Raw genomic sequence first — 22,817 nt, 5'->3', positions numbered from 1 at the left:
CCAAAGTGCTGAGAAAAAAACCCCAGCAGATGTACAGCCGTGACCTGAGCACATCAGGAGGGGCACAGCACAGACGTGGGAGTCCTAAACAACAAGGAGACATAGGATGGTCAGTCTGAGGCCAGACAGGTGAGAAAACAGCTAGCAGGGGTGGGATGGCAGCACAACACAAGCAGAATTCAGACTCATGAAGGCAGGCTTCCGCCCTCTGCCTGGGTGCAGCGTGGTGCAAGGGCAAACTGCGGAGGCCCAGAGCTGCCAGGGCAACAGCAGCAGTGGGAGTCACAGAAGCACAAAACGCCCCGTGACCGGACTTGGCACTGAGAAAATGCAGAGCAGCATGAGATCCCGGAACAGACCACGTGAGTCAGGCACCGGGGGTGGGGCTTAGTCCCACACTATTATTCCAACTGAGACGTGGCCGCCAGGCACTGTGATCACCCAGTAGGGATGAGTGATTAAACAAGATCTTACCTGCACTCTGCCTACTGTAGTAATTAGTTATGTGCGGGTCTAAATTATTTAGGAGGTAGGTTTTTATGTACTCACCCATAGGAATGTATGATGCTGCTCAACTTAGCTCCTTTTCTTGTTTTTCAGTATTCCTAACCAACGAACTTCATCAGTTGTTGGAAAACTGAAATCTGTAAACTATCCAAACTGACCATCCACTTGTGCTATGAACGCCTCAATGGAGCAACCTTCACATCAGTTCGTTCTTTTGTCCTTCAGACATTGATCCGTGTTAAGTACCTACTATGTTCCAGGGAAAGTGATGGAAGCTGAGGGCATGACAAGTGAAGCAGACAGTCCCAACCCTCCAGGAATCCAATCTGTTATGGGTAAGAGAGACAAACGAAAGCAAACTTAAAATTCAGTACAAAAAGTTCTGCAATAAAAATATTAACTGAGTGCTTACAGAGGAAGGAGTTACCAATTCTGCCTGAGGTTGTCAGGAAAAGATTCCCAGAGGAAATGAAATATGAGCTAGGTCTTAAAGAGAGACTTTTAGGAGTTTATTAGGCAGAGAAGTGGGGGAGGGCATTCCTGGATGGGAGAAGAGTTAAGTATAAATGCAGAGTCATATCTGGGCGTTGCATCTCCAGGAAAGACTCAAAGTTCACTGTAGCTGATGCCGTGGTACTCGGTGAGAGGAGAAGTTTTGGGAAAAGAGGGAAAAGTCCCAAACTCTTAAAGCATCCAGGAAACCAGCAAGACCCAACCCAGATGGATTTGAATGAGAGGAACCAGTGGCCAAGTACCCACCTAGGCAGGAAATGCAATCAGTTGGAGAGAACACTGAGAACCACCAGTGATGCAGACCCTTGGGATGCACTGTCCAGCTAGGAACCACCTGGAATGGGATTTTGCAGGTCATCAAATTTTGCACTTTAGTGCTGAGCAGGAATTACTCCTCCCATCCTTACCCTACACCAGTGGTTTTCAACCAAGGCAGGTGGTTGAAAATGTCACAACTCAGGAAGCTATGGGTCCATTTGTCCATTTCTTCCAGGTTGTCCATTTTATTGGCATATAATTGCTTGCAGTAATCTCTCATGATCCTTTGTATTTCTGCAGTGTCAGTTGTTACTTTTCCTTTTTCATTTCTAATTCTATTGATTTGAGTCTTCTCCCTTTTTTTCTTTATGAGTCTGGCTAATGGTTTATCAATTTTGTTTATCTTCTCAAAGAACCAGCTTTTAGTTTTATTGATCTTTGCTATTATTTCCTTCATTTCTTTTTCATTTATTTCTGATCTTTATGGTTTCTTTCCTTCTTCTAACTTTGGGGTCTTTTTGTTCTTCTTTCTCTAATTGCGTTAAGTGTAAGATTAGGTTGTTTATTTGAGATATTTCTTGTTTCTTGAGGTAGGCTTGTATAGCTATAAACTTCCCTCTTAGAACTGCTTTTGCTGCATCCCATACGTTTTCGGTCGTTGTGATTTCATTGTTGTTTGTTTCCAGGTATTTTTTGATTTCCTCTTTGATTTCTTCAGTGATCTTTTGGTTATTAAGTAGTGTGTTGTTTAGCCTCCATGTGTTTGTATTTCTTACAGATTTTTTCCTGTAATTGATATCTAGTCTCATAGCATTGTGGTTGGAAAAGATACTTGATATGATTTCAATTTTCTTAAATTTACCAAGGCTTGATTTGTGACCCAAGATATGATCTATCCTGGAGAATGTTCCATGAGCACTTAGGAAGAATGTGTATTCTGTTGTTTTTGGATGGAATGTCCTATAAATATCAATTAAGTCCATCTTGTTTAATGTATCACTTAAAGCTTGTGCTTCCTTATTTATTTTCATTTTGGATGATCTGTCCATTGGTGAAAGTGGGGTGTTAAAGTCCCCTACTATGGTTGTGTTACTGTCGATTTCCCCTTTTATGGCTGTTAGTACTTGCCTTATGAATTGAGGTGCTCCTGTGTTGGGTGCATAAATATTTACAATTGTTATATATTCTTCTTAGATTGGTCCCTTGATCATTATGTAGTGTCCTTCTTTGTCTCTTGTAATAGTCTTTGTTTTAAACTCTATTTTGTCTGATATGAGAATTGTTACTCCAGTTTTCTTTTGATTTCCATTTGCATGGAATATCTTTTTCCATCCCCTCACTTTCAGTCTGTATGTGTCCCTAGGTCTGAAGTGAGTCTGTTGTAGACAGCATATATATGGGTCTTGCTTTTTTATCCATTCAGTCAGTCTATGTCTTTTGGTTGGAACATTTAGTCCATTTACATTTAAGGTAATTATTGATATGTATGTTCCTATTACTATTTTCTTAATTGTTTTGGGTTTATTATTGTAGGTCTTTTCCTTCTCTTGTGTTTCCTGCCTAGAGAAGTTCCTTTAGCATTTGTTGTAAAGCTGGTTTTGTGGTGCTGAATTCTCTTAGCTTTTGCTTGTCTGTAAAGCTTTTAATTTCTCCATCAAATCTGAATGAGATCCTTGTTGGGTAGAGTAATCTTGGTTGTAGGTTTTTTCTCTTTCATCGCGTTAAATATGTCCTGCCACTCCCTTCTGGCTTGCAGAGTTTCTGCTGAAAGGTCAGCTGTTAACCTTATGGGGATTCCCTTATGTGTTACTTGTTGTTTTTCCCTTGCTGCTTTTAATATTTGTTCTTTGTATTTTATTTTTGATAGTTTGATTAATATGTGTCTTGGAATGTTTCTCCTTGGATTTATCTTGTATGGGACTCTCTGTGCATCCTGGAGTTGACTATTTCCTTTCCCATGTTACGGAAGTTTTCATCTATAATCTCTTCAAATATTTTCTCAGTCCTTTTCTTTTTCTCTTTTTCTTCTGGGACCCCTATAATTCGAATGTTGGTGCATTTAATGTTGTCCCAGAGGCCTCTGAGACTGTCCTCAATACATTTCATTCTTTTTTCTTTATTCTGCTCTGCAGTAGTTATTTCCACTATTTTATTTTCCAGGTCACTTATCCGTTCTTCTGCCTCAGTTATTCTGCTATTGATCCCTTCTAGAGAATTTTTAATTTCATTTATTGTGTTGTTCATCTCTGTTTGTTTGCTCTTTAGTTCTTCTAGGTCCTTGTTAAATGTTTCTTGTACTTTCTCCATTCTATTTCCAAGATTTTGGATCATCTTTACTATCATTATTCTGAATTCTTTTTCAGGGACATTGCCTATTTCCTCTTCATTTGTTAGTTCTGGTGGGTTTTTACCTTGCTCCTTCATCTGCTGTGTGTTTCTCTGTCTTCTCATTTTGCTTAACTTAGTGTGTTTGGGGTCTCCTTTTCGCAGGCTGCAGGTTCGTAGTTCCTATTGTTTTGGGTGTCTGTCCCCAGTGGCTAAGGTTGGTTCAGTGGGTTGTGTAAGCTTCCTGGTGGAGGGAACTGGTGCCTGTGTTCTGGTGGATGAGGCTGGATCTTGTCTTTCTGGTCGGCAGGTCCACGTCTGGTGGTGTGTTTTGTGGTGTCTGTGGCCTTATTATGATTTTAGGCAGCCTCTGTGCTAATGGATGGGGCTGTGCTCCTGTCTAGCTAGTTGTTTGGCATAGGGTGTCCTGCACTGTAGCTTGCTGGTCGTTGAGTGGAGCTGGGTCTTGGCATTGAGATGGAGATCTCTGGGAGATTTTCGCCATTTGATATTACATCTCTTGTGGACAAGTGTCCTGAACCTGGCTCTCCCACCTCAGAGGCACAGCCCTGACACCTGGCTGGAGCGCCAAGAGCCTGTCCTCCACATGGCTCAGAATAAAAGGGAGAAAAAAAAAAGAAAGAAAGAAGAATATAAAATAAAATAAAGTAAAATAAAATAAAGTTATTAACATAAAGAATAATTATTAAGAAAAAGAATTTTTTTTAAGTAATGAAAACAAAATGGACAGACAGAACCCTAGGACAAATGGTAAAAGCCAAGTTATACAGACAAAATCACACACAGAAGCATACACATACACACTCAGAAAAAGAGAAAAAGGGGGAAAAAACATATATATATCATTGCTCCCAAAGTCCACTGCCTCAATTTGGGATGATTTGTTGTCTATTCAGGTACTCCACAGATGCAGGGTACATCAAATTGATTGTGGAGATTTAATCCGCTGCTCCTGAGGCTGCTGGGAGAGATTTCCCTTTCTCTTTTTTGTTCGCACAGCTCCCGGGGTCCAGCTTTGGATTTGGCCCCGACTCTGCGTGTAGGTCGCTGGAGGGCGCATGTTCTTCGCTCAGACAGCACGGGGTTAAAGGAGCCGCTGATTCGGGGGCTCTGGCTCACTCAGGCCAGGGGGAGGGAGGGGTACGGAGTGCGGGGCGAGCCTACGGTGGCAGAAATCGACATGACGTTGCACCAGCGTGAAGCGCGCCGTGCGTTCTCCTGGGAAAGTTGTCCCTGGATCCCGGGACCCTGGCAGAGGCGGGCTGCACAGGCTCTCCGGAAGGGAGGTGTGGAGAGTGACCTGTGCTCGCACACAGGCCTCTTGGCGGCGGCAGCAGCAGCCCCAGCATCCCACGCCCGTCTCTGGGGTCCGCGCTTTTAGCCGTGGCTCGCGCCTGTCTCTGGAGCTCCTTTAAGCAGCGCTCTGAATCCCCGCTCCTCATGCACCAGGAAACAAAGAGGTAAGAAAAAGTCTCTTGCCTCTTCGGCAGGTCCAGACTTTCCCCCAGACTCCCTCCCGGCCAGCCGTGGCGCACTAACCCCTTCAGGCTGTGTTCAAGCCGCCAACCCCAGTCCTCTCCCTGCGCTCCGACCGAAGCCCGAGCCTCAGCTCCCAGCCCCGCCCGCCCCGGCGGCCGAGCAGACAAGCCTCGAGGGCTGGTGAGTGCCGGTCGGCACCGATCCTCTGTGTGGGAATCTCTCTGCTTTGCCCTCCGCACCCCTGTGGCTGCGCTCTCCTCCGTGGCTCCGAAGCTCGCCCCTCCGCCACCCGCAGTCTCCGCCCGCGAAGGGGCTTCTAGTGTGTTGAGACCTTTCCTCCCTCACGGCTCCCTCCCACTGGTGCGGGTCCGTCCCTATTCTTTTGTCTCTGTTTATTCTTTTTTCTTTTGCCCTGCCCAGGTACGTGGGGAGTTTCTTGCCTTTTGGGAGGTCTGAGGTGTTCTGCCAGCGTTCAGTAGGTGTTCTGTAGGAGTTGTTCCACGTATAGATGTATTTCTGATGTATCTGTGGGGAGGAAGGTGATCTCCGCGTCTTACTCTTCCGCCGTCTTGAAGCCCCTCCCTTCCTTCTGCGTAATGACTCGATGCTTTCTGAATAAACACAGTTATGCGTAGGATACCTGATAACAGTCTTTCCAGTCCCAGCCACCTTTCTGCAAGTACTCCTTCCTTTCTTCCAGATCTGCACGGTTCAGAGGGAGCTGATGGTACCCATGGTTGACTCCTTCTGGTACTGTCAGTGAGTCCAGGGCCTTGGAGCTGGACCAAATTGGGCCAGAGTCCTTTCCCTGAAAGTTGACATTGAGACCACAAGTAGCATTTAGCCTCTCCTCAGGTGGCTACAACATGTAACCTTGGGAACTGTCAGTTTTCATGTATTAAACATGTGGACAAAAAAATAAACTATTTTGTAGAAACAGGATAATGAAACAGATGACCAAACATAAAAAGAAATGGGTATCTGTACACAAAAGAATGAAATTAGACCCCTTCCTTACACCATGCACAAAAATTAACTCAAAATGAATCATGGAATAAATGTAAGTGCTAAAATTCTTGGAAGAAAACATACGAGTAGTATACTTGAAAGTTGCTAAGAAAGTAATTCTTAAATGTTCTCAGGGGGCCTCCCTGGTGGCGCAGTGGTTGAGAGTCCGCCTGCCGATGCAGGGGATACGGGTTCGTGCCCCGGTCTGGGAGGATCCCATATGCCGCGGAGCGGCTGGGCCCGTGAGCCATGGCCGCTGGGCCTGCGCATCCGGAGCCTGTGCTCCGCAACGGGGGAGGCCACAACAGTGAGAGGCCCGCATACCGCAAAAAAAAAAAAAAAAAAAAAAAAAAAAAAAAAAAAAAAAATGTTCTCAGCACAAAAAAGATGGTAATTATGTGACACAATGGAGGTGTTAGCTAATGCTATAATGGTAATCATTTTGTAAGATATAAATGTGTGAAATCAATACATTGTATACCTTTAACTTACTCAAGGTTATATGTCAATTATATCTCAGTAAAGCTGCAGGGAATATAAAAATTAAAGAAAAGAAAAAAATATAAATATTCATGACCTTGGGGTAGGCAACAACTTTTTAGAAATAATACCAAAACCACAAGCAACAAAATAAAAATAGATAAACTGGACTTCATTAAGACTTATGGGCTTCAAAGAACATGAAAAAAAAGTTAAAAGACAACCCATAGAATGATAGAAAATATTTGTAAATTGTATATCTGATAAGAGAATTGTATCCAGAAAATATCATGAACTTTTATAACTCAACAATAAAAAGATAACCCAATTGAAAAGCAGGCAGTCTGAAGAGCGATTTCTCCAAAGAAAATATACACATGAACAATAAGGACAGAAAAAGATACTCAATACCATTAGTCATCAGGGGCTAATCAAAACCACAAGAAGATACGATCTCATACCCACTAAGATGGTTATAATCAAAAAAGCAAAAAATAACAAGCATTGACAAGGATGTGGAGAAATTGGAACACTTTCTTGTACGTTGCTGGTGGGAATGTAAAATGGTTCAGCCACTGTCTTTGTCAGTTCAGGCTGCTATAATAAAATAGTACAGAGTGGGTGGCTTAAACAAAAGACATTTATTTCCCACAGTTCTAGAGGCTGGGAAGTCCAAGATTAAGGTGCTGGCAGATTTGGCTCCTGGTGAGAACCCACTTCTTGGCTTGCAGACAGATACCTCTATCTACAACTATACATGCGGAGGAAGAAGGAACTCTTGTCTTTCTTCCTCTTCTTATAAGGGCACTAATCCCATGCTGGGGTTCTGCCTTCATGACCTTATCTAAACCTAATTAATTACCAAAGGTCCCACCTCCAAATACCTTCTAGGCACTCATATTGGGAGTTAGGACTTCAACAGTTGAATTTAGGGGGGACATAAGCGTTTAGTCCACAACAACCACTGTGGAAAACAATTTGGCAATTCCTCAAAATATTAAGATCAGAGTTACCATATGATCCAGTAATTCCACTTCTGCTTATATATCCAAGAGAAATGAAAACATATGTCAGCATGGAAACTTGTTTACATATATTCATAATAGCCCCAAAGTGAAAACAACCCAAACATCCATCAACTGAAGAATGAATATTAACTGTGGCATATCAGTACAATGGAATATTATTTGGAAATAAAAAGAAATAAAATACTGACATGTACTACAACATGGATGAACTTTGAAATCATTATGGTAAGTGAAAGAAGTAAGACAAAAGGCCACAGAATTTATGATTCCATTTGTATGAAATATCCAGAACAGGCAAATCTAGAGAGAGAGAGAACAGAGCAGTGGTCACCATGAGCAAGGGGGTTTTAAAGGGAAATGTGGGGTGACTGCTATCGGGCATATGGGGCTTCTTTTGGTGGTGATGAAAAATCAATTCCAAAAATCTAAATCTAAAATCGATTCTAAAATTGATTGTGGTGATGGTTGCACAACTCTGTGAATATACTAAATACCTTTGAACAGTAAACTTCAAATGGATGAATTTTATGACATGTGAATGATACCTCAATAAAGCTGTTAATAAATGAAAAGAGAAGAAAAGAGAACCCGAATGGTATTCCCAGGATTTCCCGATCCTGAAGTGCAGCTCTTAGGGTATGTGAGACATCGTGTATGCTAATAATGACATCGCCTTTTTTTTTTTTTTTTTGGAGCTACAATATTTGCTACCAAAAGTGTATGCCAGAATTGCATCACATGCCAAGAATGGATATTTTTCATGTCAAAGGAACACAGTAAATATTAAAATTTGGTCTGTACTTGAGCTGATACTAACTCAGCCTTTATCTCCAGCTTTTGGTTTTATCTGCTAACCCCACAGAATTGTTGTAAAGTGCCAGTGAGGTGCTGGATATGAAAGCTTTCTGTAAACTTAGAGAAATAAGCAAATGTATGATATCATCTAGCTTCTGAGCCTCTTAATTTTTTTAAATTTATTTATTTAATTTTTGGCTGCATTAGGTCTTCGCTGCTGCACACGGGCTCTCTCTAGTTGCGGTGAGCAGGGGCCACTCTTCGTTGCGGGGCACAGGCTCCTCATTGCGGTGGCTTCTCTTGTTGCAGAGCACAGGCTCTAGGTGCACAGGCTTCAGTAGTTGTGGCTCACGGGCTCTAGAGCGCAGGCTCAGTAGTTGTAGCACATGGGCTCTAGAGCGCAGGCTCAGCAGTTGTGGTGCACGGGCATAGCTGCTCCACAGCATGTGGGATCTTCCCAGACCAGGGCTCGAACCCATGTGCCCTGCATTGGCAGGCGGACTCCCAACCACTGTGCCACCAGGGAAGCCCTGAGCCTCTTAATTTTGATAACTGATTTCTTTCCAGGTATGTTAATAGCAGGCAAAGAATGCTTTCATTTTACAGGCCAGATGTATGTTGTTTCATACGTAGGTTGATATTTAGTCTGTTAAAACCATATCCTAAGAATTGAGATAGAAGATCAGAGCCTGCTAACCTTAAAAGAACTGATAAAACTTCACATCTGAACACACCAGCTTGGAGATCTTAGTAGAGAAATAATTAGACAGTGGATTACATACGACCACACTGACCTAGGAGAGATTCCACTCTCGAGAGACCATCAGAGAGAATCAGCAGCTGGTCTTGCCCAGAACTTCAGTGTGTTCTGATGGGACAATCCAGGTCCACCACTGTCTTGCTTGAAGGTCTTTAGTCCTCTTCTATTTCTTCAGGGTAAGTGTAGCACGCAACCTTCGTGGCATTGCACGTACAAGACTTTTTACATCTGGCCCGTTAATCAAGCCCTTCCCCCCACCGCAGGTGCTCATGTCTCTTGCTCTCTCTCTTGCTGACCTACTGGTCATTTCCTGACTGATCATGTTCCTTCACACCACCATGCTTCTACATAAGTCGTATCCTCCCCAACTCCTGAGTCGCACATAGGAATGAAGCTTCTCATGTGTGAAGATCACTCCAGTGTTATTTCTCATGTGAAAGTACTCTAATTTTCTCATGTGGGCTTAACCATCCTTTCTTCTAAGCTCTCGTCATTCTTTGTAAAGTTCTCCACTTAAGCATCCATCATATTGGATTGGCATTTTCTGCAAGAAAACCAAATAGATAATGAGATACTTTTTCCAAGTCTCTTTTACCAGGTGCCAAAGCTGGCAGGGATTCTAAACACGTGGATAAATGCCAGGATGTGGGTCTTGAGCAAAAGCTTAGTCAAAGGAGTAGCTCCTGGGCCAACAGGCACCAGTGTGATGAATCAATAAGTATTCCTCATGAACGGTGGGTGCCCATGAAGTACTGGTTAAGTATTTTGAATGTCAACCCTGGCATTGGTTACCCAAATCATCCTGCAGTAGGAAAAGCTATGTCCTTGGGCTTAGCAAAGTGTCAAAAAGGAAGTCACCTAGAGATTGTCATATCTCATTTAAAATGGCTAACCAATAAGGACCTACTGTATAGCACAGGGAACTCTGCTCCATATTCAGTAACAACCTAATTGGGAAAAGAATTTGAAAAAGAATAGATACATGTATACGTTTAACTGAATCACTTTGTTGTACACCAGAAACTAACACAACATTGTTAGTCAGCTGTACTCCAATATTAAATTAAAGGTTAACAATAAAAAAGAAGTCAGAGCTTTAGAAATAGAAGAAGGTGAGGTCAAGAGCCAAAGAGACTTAAGAAGAGAAACCAAAGTGAGGGGAAGCACCGAAGGTACGGGGGTGGGAGTGGCTGATCTAAGTAAAGGGAACGTGGTGGGTGAAAGAACGTGGCTTCTGCATTCCCAGTTCCACTACCAAACGTTCTCCTTACTTGCTTTGAGATCTAATTACATAAGGTAACCTCTTTGGTTCCCATTTTCCAAATTAGTAAAATGGTGGTTTTATAACCTACTTTTCAGAATTGCTAAAAGAACTGGAGGAATGACCATTTCTCTTCTGTAATAAGGTAATAAAGCCGTATTAGGGCATGTCTACATGGGGTCCTAGAACATTTCAAAAAACACAGTGAATAGCTATTCAGCAAAAACTCTCTATTAATCGTTATCCTATAGTATCTGTATCTTGTACCTTCCTCTATCAGTATGTTTCTCAGGGTGCAGTATCATTAATTTGCTCTCACTCTTTCTCTCCTTTGAGGCCCTGGGTTATTTGTGGGCAGGGACCTTATCCCAATTGTGTAGCACAATGCATGCCTTTCCCAAAGGAGGTGTTCCATAAGGATTTGGCGAATGACGTAAGTGAATTTATTGAATGGACCTTGGGTGAGACCAGGAGAAAACAACCTGAATAACGTTGAGGCAGAACAATATAAGCAGATACAAACGTCACAATTCTATTTTCCATGCCCAGGATGCTATGGAAGGAATGGGAAGTCTCTGTGCTCTGCCTTTAGCTGAGTCTTAAAGGATGAGTAGGAATTAGTCAAGTAAACAAGACGTGGAAAGGAATTCCAGGCAGAAAGAGCAGGATGGAGGTGTGGAAATGTGAACAGATGCCAGCAGATAGTTTGTGTGCATTGGAGGGAGTGAGGGGAGCAGAGTCTGTGGTCCGGAGTGAGGCTGTTAACCTTGCTAAGAACTTCAGATTTCATCCTAGGGCAAGGGAAAGCTGCTAATGAGGTTTAGACAGAAAAATAAGTGATAGTATTGCCATGAAAGAAAAACAAAAATGGAGCACAGATCAAAGACAGCCTGGGGGAAAAAAGGAGACCAGTTTGAAGGCTATTGCAGTCCTCTTCTTGGGAGTTGATGAGAGACTGAAGAAACAGAACAGAAGGACTAAAGGTGGAAAGTTCTCTGGGGTGCTTGGCTAACGCAGGGCCATGTTTATAAGCCCAGAGCTTCACCAATGACCATGAAGTAAGGAATTAAGGGGAGGCATTTTCTTAATTATTTAAGACCGTATCTTCTGAGTAATTGACATTAGTGTTGTTCTAATTGAGATATAATTTACATACAGTAAAATATACTCTTTCTAGTTCTATTAATTTAACAAATGGACACAGTAAACAACTACCACCACAATCAATACATAGCTAAATTCCATCACTGTAAGAAATTTCTTTAAAGCTTCTCCCCACTCCCAGCCCTACCAATCTTGTTTTCTGTTCCTACAGTTTTTCTTTTTCTATAATAGAATGGCTTATAAATGGAATCATAGAGTATGTGACTTTTGAATCTGTCTTCTTTCACTTATCACAATTACTTGACATGCTTCCATGATGCTGTGTTTATAAATTAGTTTGACTTTTTTATTGCTGAGTAGTATTCCAATGTATGGATATACCATTGTTTGCTTATCTGTTTATCTGTTTAAGACTTCCAGTTTGGGGCCATTATGAATAAAGGCTTTATAAATATTTATGTACAGCCTGTCATGTGACCATAACTTTTAATTTCACTTGGCTAAGTAAATAAAAGTGGGTTTGCTGGGTACTATGGTAAATATTATGCTTACTTTAGTAGAAACTGTCAAACTGTTTTCCAAAGTGGCTCTAGCATTTTGCATCCCTGCCAATATTGTATAAGGATTCCAGTTACCCCTGACCCTCGCCAGGGTTTGGAGTAAACATATTGTCGGTATGTTTGGTTTTGTGTTTTGTTTGGGGTAGTTGTTGTTATTGCTTTTAGCCATTCTAATAGGTGTACACTAGTAACTCACTGTGGGTTTAATTTGCATTTCTCTAATGTTAAAGATGTTGAGTATCTTTTCATGTGCTAACCTGCCATTCATATATTTTCCTTGGTGAAGTGTCTATTTAAACCTCTGCTCATTTTTTTTTGAGTTGTCTATTTTCTCATTATTGAGTTTTGAGAATTATCTATATATTCTGCATACAAGGCCTATGTCAGATGTTTGCTTTACAAATATTTTCTCTCTGTCTATGGCTTATTTTTCATTCTCTTAATAGTGACTTTCAGAGAGCAGAAGTGTTTAATTTTTTTTTTTTTTTTTTTTTTTTTTTTTGCGGTACGCGGGCCTCTCACTGCTGTGGCCTCTCCCGTTGCAGAGCACAGGCTCCGGATGCGCAGGCTCAGCGGCCATGGCTCACGGGCCCAGCCGCTCCGCGGCATGTGGGATCTTCCCAGAGCGGGGCACGAACCCGCATCCCCCGCATCGGCAGGCGGACTCTCAACCACTGCGCCACCAGGGAAGCCCCCAGAAGTGTTTAATTTTGATGGAACCCATTTTATCTTTTTTTTTTCTTTTATGGATTGTGCTCTGGGTATCATATCTAAGAAATCTTCTCTCACCCAAGATTACAAAGATTTTGTTCTATGTTTTATTATGGATATTTAATAGGTTTTCTTCTTTTTTTAATATCTTTATTGGAGTATAATTGCTTTACGATGTTGTGTTAGTTTCTGCTGTATAACAAAGTGAATCAGCTATACATATACATATATCCCCATATTACCTCTTGCATCTCCCTCCCACCCTCCCTATCCCACCCCTCCTATCCCACCCCTCTAGGTGGTCACAAAGCACCGAGCTGATCTCCCTGTGTGATACAGCTGCTTCCCACTAGCTATCTATTTTACATTTGGTAGTGTATATATGTCCATGCCACTCTCTCACTTCGTCCCAGCTTCCCCTTCCCCCCTGCCCCATGTCTTCAAGTCCGTTCTCTAGGTCCGAGTCTTTATTCCTGCCCTACCACTAGGTTCATCAGTACCATTTTTTTAGATTCCATATATGTGCGTTAGCATACGGTATTTATTTTTCTATTTCTGACTTACTAGTTTTAGATTTTATGTTTAGGTTTATGATCCATACTGAGTTAATTTTTGTATATGGTACCTGATAGTAGGTGTCTAACTACAGTTTAGAAAATGGTAGTTTGTATTCAGCAACTGGAGAAAGCCCGTGTGCAGCAGCAACAAAGACCCAAAGCAGCCAAAAATAAAATAAATAAAATTTTTTAAAAAGGTGGAAGAGATAACATTTGGTCAGATCCCAGATAACCTACAGATCTACTTAAAAGAATTCTAGTAGATGACTGGGTTTCCTAAACATTTCATTGTTTATCTAGAGTAAATAATCAGTGAGTCTAGCTTTATCATTATAGCTTGTTTTTTATGATTCCTATAAAACTATCGTAGAATAATACTAAGCTCAGGATGACTCTTTGATTTCTGCTTTTTGAGTCTCCAGCTTAAGAGTTATACTCTTGTGGCAAGTTTATCTGTTGTAAGTCTCCCATGCTATTCCCTGATAAATTATTGGGAATTAAATGAAAAGCCTAACATTCCCCACAAAGATCTAATGTGGTTTGCTCCTGTGACCCCAAGCTCTTAGCCCTGGTGATACATTAATTAAGAGGGCTGCCAGTCAGTTTTATAACTAAAATGTTGATATTTTGAGAAATAATTCTCACCACTTAAGCTAGATAGCAAAGCAGATAGCTGTAATAGGCTTATCTGTATGAGTCAACAATAACATCTGAGGTGGGTTTTTGGGTTTTTTAACAAGACAGAACTAAGTGATTCCAACTAGAGGAGATGACATTTGAATTTCAAGCTAAAATGGTGTGTTTTGTATTCGGACAAGTATTTTGAGTTGAGGACTAGGTAAAACATGGGGCAGAATTTACTGGGCTGTTCATTGCAAAGGCTCTTAATTAACATTGCCGTTAGCAGAGCTAAACCTGATAAGGGGCAGGCCAGGAGGTAGCTAGTCTTCCAGTATAAAAGGGATAGGAAAATAGTCCTGTGACCACGAACTATACTGGAAATAAAGAGAAGTGGGGAAAACCTTATTTTATAGAGTTCTCATGGAGAATATGACATGATTGTAAGAACTCTGGTGGACCACTCACAGGGTGCACTGGGCTAAAGCTCCCGGAGGGGAGGAAAAAAAGGTCCATGACAACATGAATCTGTAACTGCCCGCTAAGGTGTTGAGGTTCCTCTTTTTTCCTGGGAGGAGTATATGCATAAGACTCTAGGTCCTTGACAGTCCTCTCCCCGAAATGGATGTCAAATACTCAGTTTTTAAATATCATATTAAGGTCCCCCAAATTATTAGTCTGTGTGGAGGTTCACACGTAGCCAGCTCTGCCCTTACCTTGAAGTAGTGAATGGCATTGCCGAAACCTTAATCCAGATAGTTAATGGATTTCAAGAGAGATGTAGTAAACACAGATAGTGTGCAACTCAAATTTGATGTTCAAGCTAAGTTTGTGCCTTGAGCCGCAACTATTTAGGCATTGGTTAGGAGAAACGTTGCATCTGGAACCAAAGGATGAGTTCGGTTTGTGGGTTGGTTGGTTGGTTGGTTGGTTTGGGGGCTGTGTTGCACTTGGGGAAGTGGATGGGGCTATTTCCAGACTTCTAAAATCTGATTAGATTTAAGAGGTAGGTGTGGATGCCACGGTAAGAGCTGTACACTCATGATCTAGGAGACCAACTAGAATGAAAAATGTACTCCTCACCCCCTCCTATAAATGATGACTGAGAAGCTCTGGGGATGTAGACAGCAGTTGGCATTTGCCCAGTTTATACAATGGGCAGTGCTGTCGGGGGGTGTGGAGCAGAGCTTAGCTGGATGATGTCCCCCAAGTATCCCTGCTCAATCTCTGAGTCCCCCCCAAGCCCCTGGGGGCGGTGGGAAGAGATGATCCCCTCTTCCTTCTTACCCTATCTCTGCAGCACCTTAGGAAAAATGATTCCATGAGACATAATCATTGTCCAAAAGGGCAAGTTGGAAAGGCTGGAGAGTGAGGGCCATGCAGATCTACCCATGGCTGGTATTTGCTGGAACAATCCTGTAGTGGCTTCAGGACTTGGAGTTCATGTTAGCTTCCAATCTCCATTCTACAGTATTTCCTTATTGGGATAGAAGATTTGAAATGTTTCCTTTGATTTTAGGTTGGCTGCCTAAAATATAAGTTCTTCTGTAAGAAGAACGTATAGACAGACACATGACAATTTTAAGAATGACTATGACCCAAGCCATTTGGTAAGTGTGTCACCATTCTTAGAAGTAGAAGCCAGCTTCTATTTGCTTCTATTTCTTTTAATTCTGTGAGGAAACATAAACCACGTACTCATAGTGTCTTGAGATGAATCATTCCTACGACAAGAATCTGAAAGCATCGCCATCCACTGGGCATCTAAACCTCCCTGGGATGCCAAGAAGAGCAGCTACTGACAGCCATTGGTGTGGACTTCAGCAAATCACACAGTCTCTGATGCTGCAATTGCCCCAGTCTTAAAGTAGTATCCTAATATTTGAAACTGCTACCCTCCATCCCCCAACACACACACACACACACACACACACACAAAGCAGGCTAAATAACTAAAATAATGTGCTGGGCACTCAGTGGGGGTGAAGGGTGCTAAAAGAACATAAAGGGACATTAGGAACGAAACTCCCACCCTGCACACTCAACCAGGAGAGAACTCAGCACCTATGATTATTAAGTAATATTGTCTTGGACAGGAGCCAGGGCGCCCAAGACTCTTTTTCTGTAGCACCATTAAAGGCATGAGAATCAAAAGAAGGTAATTTCCCAGCTATAATCAGCCCTTCATTACAAGCCAGCTCTGGGATGGGGGGTGAGTAATTAGTCTCTTCCTCAGAAATACTTCCCCTCCTTATATCACCCCTACCTTACATCTTGGCTATGACTTCCCCTCCAGGAAGCACGGAACTCCTGCAGTCACCCCCTCCATCCCTGAGAGGTCTCTGCATTTCTGTTTCTTTGCTGGCTCTAGAGCAGCTCTGATTTACTTCTGTTATTTTCCAACTAGTTCTCCTAGTGTCAATTATTGAAGGATAGCCTTCTGCTTCTAAACACATGTCCTAGCAAGCATAAATCTGTAATCAGTTTGGGGACGTGATTAGAAAATGTATTTAAATTTGTTGCAGTAGTGATGGGGGAGAAGATAGGAGGTCTGTGGGGAGGGTGTCCGGCCAGCTGCTCAGAGAGAGCCTTGTAAGAGCCGATACCACTGTAATGGGGTCCACATGTTCCAAGAGCTGGACCGCGGCAGGTGAGACATGCAAAGTGGATTTGGTCAGTTTTCCACAGTGCATAAAACTCAGGGAAGGGCTTCCCTGGTGGCGCAGTGGTTGAGAGTCCGCCTGCCGATGCAGGGGACATGGGTTCGTGCCCCGGTCTGGGAAGATCCCACATGCCGCGGAGCAGCTGGGCCCGTGAGCCATGGCCGCTGAGCCTGCGCGTCCGGGGCCTGGGCTCTGCAACGGAGAGGCCACAGCAGTGAGAGGCCCGCGTACCACAAAAAAAGAGAAAAGAAAAAGAAAACAAAAAACCTCAGGGAACAGAACTCGTATTAACCAAACTCACTAAAATAGTGGTTGTCAAAACCAGCATTTCTGCTCATCATTTTTACAGATTAACAGGGAACATGCAAGTAGACCCACATTTCCGCCAGCTAACAGTACATTTTATCCTCCAAAGCAAACCCTTCCAGGAAGACAACCAAGAGAAGGTTTGGCTAATGCCCTGCTTCTGGGAAGTGTGTCCACCGACAGGTGACATCAGCAGCTTTGGGGATGCTTGCTGAGCTCTCTGGGGAGACTGCCAGGAAATCTGTGCTTTATTGAACTCTCTCAGTGATTCTTATGCCTGCCGGTTCAAGCTCTGGCCAAAAGGCAAAGCTTCTCCAACATGTTCTAATTATTGGATTAATTTTCATTCACTCAATCGTTGTTGACTCATCACCTTCTTTAGCACAGGATACAAGTACTACCCAGAGCAAACTACCACCACAATCCGCCTCTTTTACCTTAAGGAAATGTAACTTTCAGAAGGTAGACAGTAGGGGATAAACGGGAAATGTGACCAACTTGAAGCTAGGAGGTGAAGGGCTTCCAAGGAGATCCTAAGACCTTCATGACAGCCTCAATCTCTATGGCACTGAGAGGCTAGGGTTCGCCCAAGAAAAACAATGATCCGATTTATCTTCTCTATCTTTGGCTGTAGGTATTTCTTTGCAGCTTTGAGGACTGGCTAGAGCAAAATTTGATGGCTTTTAGAGGTGGAGATCTTTCTGGCAACAGAAAGCCAGGGCCTAAAGAATAGATGGATTTGTGAGTGATTTATCTTGAGAAATACAGACTTAATGATCCCCTACTAGGTCTCCATCTACCTTTCTTTTTGCGATACGCAGGCCTCTCACGGTTGTGGCCTCTCCCGTTGCGGAGCACAGGCTCAGCGGCCATGGCTCATGGGCCCAGCCGCTCTGCGGCAGTGTAGGATCCTCCCAGACCAGGGCACGAACCCGCGTCCTCTGCATCAGCAGGCGGACTCTCAACCACTGCGCCACCAGGGAAGCCCCATCTACCTTTCTTGAAGGAACTTGAACAAGAAGTTGCACAGAAGATCCCTTAATCCTATAAGCATTAGTAAGCCTCTCCTCTGTGGGAACATGGTGGTAAAGAAAGAAATCCTCCTCCTGGAGGAACTCATGATCTTATTCGGCAACATAACATAGAGAGATATTCAGTGCAACACAGGACAGGATGCTAGAGCTACACACAGGCTTCTATTAGAACACCTGGGAAGAAGATCCAGACTGGCATGAAAGAAAGTAAAAATAAACACAGATTTCCCATCTAAGAGACTTTTCATGGAAGAATATGAACTAGCCAGATAGATACAATGGGGAAGGGGTTTATCATAAAAAAAAAAAAAAAAAACTTTGGGTATTTTAATTCCCCAAAGTTAGAGAACTGGTTTACTCATCCAACTTGAAATTTGAAAGTCTCTTTTCTTTTCCTCTTTTTCTTTTATTGAAGCATAGTTGATTTTCAACGTTGCGTTAATTTCTACTGTGCAGCAAAGTGATTCAGTTATATGCATATATATATTCTTTTTCATATTCTTTTCTCTTATGGTTTGTCACACGATATTGAATATAGTTCCCTGTGCTATACAGTAGGACCTTATTTATCCATTCTCTATATAATAGTTTGCACCTGTTAATCCCAAACTCCCAGTCCACCCCTCCCACACCCCCTTATTTTATTGTTTTTTAGGCTTTGGATTCTTCCTGACTTTAAATAAAACATGAAGCAGATGTTATATGCGTAAAGCAGCTAAAAGCAAAGTTGCACTGAATGCACTCCAAGTGGGGGACCCTCAGCCCCTTGCCCGTTTCTCCCAGTACCATTTGCGGGGACCCTGGACTAATGGCAGGTTAAGTAAGAACATGCAGCGCTGGGGAAAATTCTGGGAGGTCCGTTAGTAAGTGAAGGAGCAGTTCACAACCCGGGCGGTCACTCTGCAAGGTCATCTTCCAAAGTGAACATTCCTAGCCCGATGGATGGACCTGGGGCAGGTGATGGGGTTTGGTGGGGGAGACATGCAGGCTGGGTGGTCACACACATGCCAGGCCCTTGTGGGACATGAAGAGCACAGGGCAGGGGACCACGATTTCTTGCCACTTTCCATCATGGGACATGGAGGAGCCCAAGAATTCTGTTTCCGTCCTTGGGCTTCCAGTTTGTTTTGAAGGTTTATGTGTCAAAGTAGCAGAGAACATATTTTATTTAACAGTTTGTTGGCTTGACTTTAAACCTTGGAATATTGAGACATATGGTATGAGGGTCTCTGTTTGTACTCTTGTTCCAAGCCCTGAAAATATTAGAGGTGACTTGTTTTTCTTAAATTGACAATGCCAACCCCATCATGTTTTATTTTGGGTTGTGCTTGCTGAATAAATATTTATTTAACCTTTTATTTTAAACTTTCTACATAATTACAATTTAGGTGTGTCTTTTTAAAGCAGCATATAATTCCATACTTTTTTAGCCCAATCTGACAATTTTTTTTATCTTACTTGGGAAAATTATTTATGTAGTTTTATTATCTTCTTTTCTACTTTATTAATATTTCTTATGATTACTTGCTTTTTACACTTCCTTTTCTTTCTTTTGTTATATGTTTATTTATCCTCCCCAATGATTCGAAAGGTATGCATCCTGTTGCAATTCTATTTCATGTTACATTTAAGTTTAAAAAAACTCATTCCTCTATTGAAATAAAAAATGGAAAGTTATCTTTTTACTCTTCATTGTTGGACAAAGAATCTTATTCCAGTTTTCTTTCCTTCACTTCCCATTCCTTACTAATATAAAATGAGATTTTCAAACCAGATTGTTCTTAATTTTCTTCCTTTTACAGAGTCCTTTTCAGAAATTATTTTTGACAAGAATTAGATTCTCTAATAATATTTATTTTTTTCTTCCAAATTTTCATCCTTGAGATCTTAATTTGATTCAACTTTTAGTAAGTAGAGTATACGTCAAGTAAGTTTTAATTGAAATTTTAGTTGAATAGCTGTAAGTTCACATGCAATTGTAAGAAATAATACAGAGCGATCTCACTTACGCTTTACTTGGTTACCTTAACGTCTTGTTGCAAGACTTCAATACAATATCATAACCGGGATATTGACATCAACACAATCGACAGATCTCATCCAGATTTCTCCAATCTTATTACTTGTACTCACTCATTTGTGTTTGTAAGTGTGTTTATTTCTACACCATTTTATCACATGTAAGTTTGTGTATCCACCACCACAGTCCAGGTGCAGAACAGTTCCCTCGCCACAAAGATCCCTCCCTCTTGCTGCCCTTGATCACCCACCTCCCCCTTACCTTCACCCCTATCCAGTCCCTAACCCCTGGCAATGACTAATCTGTCCTCCATCTCTTTTTTTTTCTTTTTCGTTTCAACAGTGTTGTATAAATGGAATCGTACAGTATGTTACATTCAGGAGGTGGCTTTTTTCACTAAACGTAATTCTCTAGAGATTAATCCAAGTTGTTGCATGCACCCATGGTTTGTTCCTTTTGATTGCTGAGTAGTATTCTATGGTCTGTAGCACAGTTGAGCCATTCATCTTTTGAAGGACATCTCGCTGCTTCCAGTTTGGGGTTATTACAAATAAAATTTCTATGAAAATTGGTGTTCAGGATTTGTGTGAACCTAAGTTTTTATTTCTCTGGGATAAATGCCAAAAGTGTAATTGCTAAATCATTTGGTAATTGCATGTTTCACTTTATATGAAACTGCCAAATTGTTTTTCAGAGTGACTGTACCATTTTACTCAAGCAATTTTCAAAAGAAAGATATGAATTTATATTTTCTGCGCTCTTATTTATCTCCAAATGTCTCTCTGTTGTCTTCACACATATGATACATTGGCTGGGAAAATGTACTTGTTTCACAATAGTTTTTCCTTAAAGTTCTATAGAATTTGTTCCAACATCTTCTAATAGTCTATGTTTCAGAGAAACCTGTGTCTAGCTCCATTTTTGTTTCTTTGAAGACAGCCAGTTTTTCCTGTTTGGCTACTTCATATGATGCTTTTTCTTTGCTTAAAAAAACCACATAAGGTATATAAAAAATGGTCTCTTTTTAACAATGTTACATGAACTATGGTATTTTCTATCTCTATTTTTAGGCCTTTGTTTTAGCTCAGAAAAAGTTCCTCAGTTGTGTTTTCGATCATCGATTCTGTTAGGTTCTGAGCTCTGCCGTTCTTTGCAGTATTTATTACCTACACTGTCATCATTTTCTTATGTTTGTTCTTTCTTTTTACATTCTAAGAGAGCATTGCAACTTTGGGGTCTTTTTTTCTTTTGCATCAATCATTCATTTTTGCATAGTGACAATTCACGTATTGAGCAGCTCCAATTGGATTTAAATTTTGCTCTGCAATCTTAATTATATTTCAGACTTTCCATGTCACTCATAGCTTCCTTTTTACAACATTCTGCTGTCTTACAGCTCAGAAAATCCTCCCACTGGATTTCTCTGCACCTGCCTCAAGAAGTCGTAACTTCTCACTGTCAGTTGAAGTTACTGAGAATGCTTTCTTTTTTCTGGTTTACATAATAAATTGTTTTCAAAGGCACGTTTCCCCCTGCATTTTCAGAAGATGTTTCCTTCCCTTGTGCTGCAATATTTTTCTAAATTTTTAGTTGAAAATTTAAAATGTTTCTGAACTCACAAAAAGACAAAATTCACCCTTTTAACTATTTTAAAGCATACAATTCAATGGCTTTTAGTACATTCACAATGCTGTACAGTCGTCACCACTGTTTAATTTCAGAGCATTTTCATCACCCCCAAAGGAAACCCAGCACGTAGGAAGTAATCACTTCCCATTCCCTCCTACCTTAGTCCTTGGCAACCACTTACCTGTTTTCTATCTGTAGGGAATCACCCACTCTGGATATTTTCTATAAACAGCATCATACACATTGTGGTCATTTGTGTTTGGCTTTCTTTCACTTAGCACATTGTTTTGCAGTATATTTTTAATTCGATTTTTGGCTTTGATCATTATTCTGACCCACATCGATTAATCTGGCCACCATGTTTGTCAAGAGGTAACGTGGCTGAGCTGCTGCCCTGGTTTTTCCTTGGTGGTTGGGATAAGCTCCTTCTCTACTCTCTATGTAGCAGGAGAGCACGTAGATGTGCTGAGATTTTATCTCCATCCCCAGTGCCTGCTGGCTTTCATCAAGTGTAGTTCTGCTGGAATCAGACTGAATCATCTCTCATCTCCACTGGTTAATTTAAGAAAAGCCTGAACGATTTTCAGAAAAAGCAGTTCCTTTGACCAGTGTAAATAAATGTTTAACAATGATAGCTTTGAAAATTGGCTCCTTCTGGAAAGCTAGGGAGCAAAAAAAATGATATTTTCAAAATTTCAGCGTTCAGCGAATCCCAGGCCAGGAGAGCAGGGTAACTCCTGCTACCAGGGGTCTTCGAAAAAAATTATGGACTTTTTTCTTAGAAAAGAGTAGCACATTTGTGGTTACTGATGAAATCACTGAGCTAGGCAGACTTCTCAATTTGGATCTGTTCCCTAATTGTAAACTTGATGTGTCTGTCTATATCTCCAAGTAGAGTATGACATGACGGCCTGGGTTTTAATTCCTCTTCTTGTTTGATATCTCTAATCAAGTTTAAATAAATAAATTTGCTCTTATGTAGAGTCAAAAAAAATTCACGGTTCAAGATGGTTTATGTCATTGGAAGGCAGAATATTACAGGGCTGAAGAACTGAGGTTCAGAAGTCTGGCAGACTGGGTGGAAGGTTGCTCTGTGACTGATGGGAAGACAAGTTCCTTAACAATTCTGCACCTTGGTGGAGAGAAATAATAATACCTAAATCAGAGTGTCTTTTGGGTA

This window comes from Mesoplodon mirus (genome assembly GCF_964341445.2).
Source record: "Mesoplodon mirus genome assembly, chromosome: 9".
NCBI classification, from domain to species: Eukaryota; Metazoa; Chordata; class Mammalia; order Artiodactyla; family Ziphiidae; genus Mesoplodon; species Mesoplodon mirus.
This window is presented reverse-complemented; position numbering follows the sequence as displayed.